The sequence below is a fragment of the Alligator sinensis genome, unplaced genomic scaffold (genome assembly GCF_000455745.1).
Source record: "Alligator sinensis unplaced genomic scaffold, ASM45574v1 scaffold888_1, whole genome shotgun sequence".
Taxonomy (NCBI): Eukaryota; Metazoa; Chordata; order Crocodylia; family Alligatoridae; genus Alligator; species Alligator sinensis.
Genome location: NW_005842533.1, coordinates 1,081,144 through 1,085,394, shown reverse-complemented (window position 1 = coordinate 1,085,394; position 4,251 = coordinate 1,081,144). Strand labels below are relative to the sequence as shown.

The window sequence follows — 4,251 nt, the reverse complement described above, 5'->3', positions numbered from 1 at the left end:
CCCTGCGGGGCCCCGATCCCACTCACCATAAACGCAGCCACGCTGCTTCGGGAACTTGGCGACCACTTCCAGAAGCAGCGCGGCCATTGGAGCTGGCAGCCCCCCCGGGCAGCGCTCGCAGGAGGGGCACTGGTGCTCCCGCCTGCTACCCTGCCCCCCGGCTACACAGGGAGCGCAGCATGACAGGAGTGCCCCGGTGCTCTCAGGGGGTGCCCCCCCGTGCCCCCCCGATGTGTCGCCCCTGCTGCTCTGCCCGCATCCTGAGGACAGAGCCAGGAACAAGGCCAGGCTGCTTCAGCCCCGCCCTGCTCCTGGCATGTCTCACGCTGGAATGAAAGGTTTCAGAGAGACAGAGGCAAAAGACAAGAGCATTCAGAGCGGTCTTTTTTACACCAGGGACAAACACAATCTAGCCAGGCAGCTTGGTAGAGTCACACACACACAGGCACCGTCACCCTTTGCTAGGATGTGCTGTGCACGAGGCTATTTCCATCGCCGTAATTCCCAGTCACGCACTGTCTGTACCTCCCCGATGAGACACCAAGCCAACACGCCAGATAGATAACCTGAAAACAGATGTCGAGAAGCAAAATCAGTCATTGCAAAATGCTTTTTCCAGTTAACCTGCCAGGACAGGACCACCGATATCATTGCAAAAATACTGGCCAAATACAACGTGGACCTGATAGAAGTTGAAAACTTTGAACTCGTGCAGGTCATCTCTGAGCACAAAGGTAAGAGAGCAAAACTTTTTGCTGCTTAAAAGCTCCTCCTCATGGCTGCAGAAGAACATGCATGTGAATCCATTTTAGAAACAGTGCATTGTTTCATCTCAAAGCCAGGGGCAGTCGCCCTCCCTCTTGATTACCTGGTAGGAGTCAGCACACCGCTGCTCCCCTTTGGCATGACACGGGTGCAGTTGGGGAAGACTGACAAGTAGAGATCCAGCGCTGACATGTGTCCAGCGGTCTGCAGTCAGGCCCAACTGCAAAAGAAGCAGTGGGAGCATCACCTGTACACTGGCTGCTGCCCAAAAAGCCACAGGGAAGACACAGTCCAGATCCACTCCCTGAAATCCATCCTGCTTGACAACCTCTATGCCCTCTGCACCAGGAAGGTGTCCCAAAGCCATCCTGACGGTCAAAGCCCCTACGGGGGAAAGCACTGTATAAATCCAGAGCGTTACCCGCAGAATAGCTTCGCCTTCCCAGGGGGCTCCTCGATTGTATGCATTGCCCTTGCAGAGTTCGGCAAGCCCGAAGCCTGCTGGGTATCTTGAGTGGCAGGAGGAGAGTCTACCATCACTCCCTGACCCTTGCCAGGTCAAACTCTCATCAGCATCAAATCAGCAGCCGCCTCAGGCCCTGCCCTGGATTTCCCAGCCCTCCCTCTTTCAGAGGCAGTGAAAGCAGGGAGGATGCAACGGGAGGGGAGAAAGCCAGGCTGAGCAGGCTTCCTTCTGCTCACCTCTGGCACCCAGCAACCCAAGGCCCCAGCGCTCCCCCTCCCCACACACACACCTGTTTGGAAAACAGCTGTCTCCCATTGCTGGCAGACAGGGATCTGGGAGCTCAGGGAGCAGCAATCTCCTCTGCTGCCAAAAGGCAAGGCTCAAGCCCTGCTCTTGGTGCCTGAGGAGGTAAAGGGGTTGTCTCGGCTGACTGGCAGAGAATTGGTCTTGCCCCATTTGTTGAATAAAGCCCCCAGCACATGCAAGCTGCACAAAACGACACGTGGAAATGATGCATTAAGGAAGCAAGGCAAATGATTGCCTTCCCCCTAAATGTACAGCCCTGTGTGTAGACATCGTGCTACTGTCTGTAGTCAGTGATCTCAGAGCCAGAAAACGGTTTCCTGTAGTGCGCACGTACGTTTGGTGTTATCAAACTTGCAGAAGCATAACTTTGGCTGGTACAACATTTCTCATACTTTTGCTGGTGGGAAAGGAGATGTTATACCTAGTAAAAACCAGGTTAAAGCCCTTTATGGGGACTTCAAGAGAGGCACGTGCCCAGCCACAGCGCACCTCTGAATGCTCCCCCATGTGCTGCGCTTGCTTGTCGTGCTGCTATCCAGACTAAATCACTCGACGCGGCTTTTCTTTTCTTTTCTTTTCTTTTCTTTTCTTTTCTTTTCTTTTCTTTTCTTTTCTTTTCTTTTCTTTTCTTTTCTTTTCTTTTCTTTTCTTTTCTTTTCTTTTCTTTTCTTTTCTTTTCTTTTCTTTTCTTTTCTTTTCTTTTCTTTTCTTTTCTTTTCTTTTCTTTTCTTTTCTTTTCTTTTCTTTTCTTTTCTTTTCTTTTCTTTTCTTTTCTTTTCTTTTCTTTTCTTTTCTTTTCTTTTCTTTTCTTTTCTTTTCTTTTCTTTTCTTTTCTTTTCTTTTCTTTTCTTTTCTTTTCTTTTCTTTTCTTTTCTTTTCTTTTCTTTTCTTTTCTTTTCTTTTCTTTTCTTTTCTTTTCTTTTCTTTTCTTTTCTTTTCTTTTCTTTTCTTTTCTTTTCTTTTCTTTTCTTTTCTTTTCTTTTCTTTTCTTTTCTTTTCTTTTCTTTTCTTTTCTTTTCTTTTCTTTTCTTTTCTTTTCTTTCTGCAGAGCTAGTCTTCCCGCAGGGAGCGAACGTGTTTTACGGGATGAACAGCCAGTGCAGTACAGACCTCATCCTGCGAAGAAAGCCATGCTTAATTTTCGGCCCGTGGCCCGATGAGCACAAGAAGAGGAGGAGGCGCCTACCCAGGCTCTTTCGAGGTGGCCGGAGCAGACGCAGACACCAAAGTTTCTAAGGAGCTGCCGTGAATCACATTGCCAGGCTGGGGGACACTGGGGCTGGGGGGTTGGGGTGCAGGCATGGGAGGGACAGGGCCAGGGGGGAAAGGGGAGCATTTCTGTGCGTGGGGGATGGTGTGGGAGGGACAGGGGGAAATGGGAGGGAGGCTTGTTTCAAGGGGGGACGGGGCTAGGGTTGTGCGATTGCAAACAAGCAGACACCCGGGTGGGGGAAGAGGTGTGTCCCCTTCCCCCTGCCCCCCCAGCCCTGCCGGTGCCCCTCACCCCCAGCCCACAGCCCTTTGCCACCCCCATGCCTCCTGGTGCTCCTCCCTCCTGGTCCTTGCCTTTTGTCCTGCCCCTCGGGATTGAAGAAGAGCTGGTCTGTGCCGGGCGCTGTGGGATTCCCAAATCCCAGGTCCCTCAGGATCTGCTCTGCACTGCTCCTGGCTCCATGCCGTGGTGCCACCTGGATGAGGGCCACGGGCCAGTTGTCGGGTCCCTCTGCTCCTCTCAGCAGGGAGTCGCCCGCAATGACGCTGCGGCGTCTCCTCTTCTGCGTGCCTGGCCGGCCCCCTGCTTGCTTTCTCGCTCGGGGATGGCAGCAGGCCCTCCGCTGCACTGCCCCCCGCACACTCCTCCAGTGCAGCCAGGGCCTCCGATCTGTTCCCCAACTGCCCCAGGGCAGCTGTCTCTGCGGCAAGAGCTCTGGCCTGGAAGATGATGGTCCTCCGCTGCCCAGCACCTGCTTCAGGGCATTTCCTTACAGCTTCTCCTCCGGGAGTCTTGTCCTGCAGAGAATGGAAGTAGCCATCCGGCGCTTCTTCAGTTGCCCTGATGCCCCGCAGCCGGCTCCCCTGTGCCTGGAGCCCCTCACCTGCCCTGCAGGGCCTCAAGCCGGGCACAGGGGGGACAGGCAAGGGACCCCCGGCCCCCACACTGCCCCCACCTGAACCCTATGTTCACAGCATCTTTAAAGACATCACAGTCATCCTCTGGCCCCGTGGGCAGGCTGTTCAAGACAGCAGACAGGTCACCGTTCCCCGTGCAGCTCTGTCTCTCATAAAAACACCCTTTCCCAGCTTCCACTGTCTGTACCTCCCCGATGAGACACCAAGCCAACACGCCAGATAGATAACCTTAAAACAGATGTCGAGAAGCAATATCAGTCATTGCAAAATGCTTTTTCCAGTTAACCTGCCCCGACAGGACCCCCGGTGTCACAGAGAAAATAATGACCAAGTACAACAGGGACCTGAGAGACACTGAAAACTGAGCTTGTGCAGGTGATCCCCTTGTGAGGGATGACATCCTTGCCTTCAGCACTTCCCGGAGAAGCCCCATCCGTGCGGGCTCGGAGAGGGGCTGACACAGCCCCGAGCTGGAGACAGGACAGGAGCCGGAGGGGAGCGGGCGCAGCAGACGCGGGTCTTCCCGCTGGCCAGAAACCACCAGAAACCTCGGGGCTGAGGACGGGGCAGGACGGAAGAAGACC

At 53.8% G+C, this 4,251-nt stretch overlaps 1 long non-coding RNA gene across 1 annotated transcript; it reads left to right on the top strand.

Moving 5' to 3' along the window:
* The first annotated feature begins 565 nt into the window (after positions 1 to 565).
* LOC102382004 lies at positions 566 to 4,018 on the top strand. The gene is made up of 3 exons (XR_324768.3): positions 566 to 734; positions 2,586 to 2,738; positions 3,949 to 4,018. It is a non-coding gene; the product is annotated as an uncharacterized LOC102382004 (long non-coding RNA).
* Positions 4,019 to 4,251: the final 233 nt, after the last annotated feature.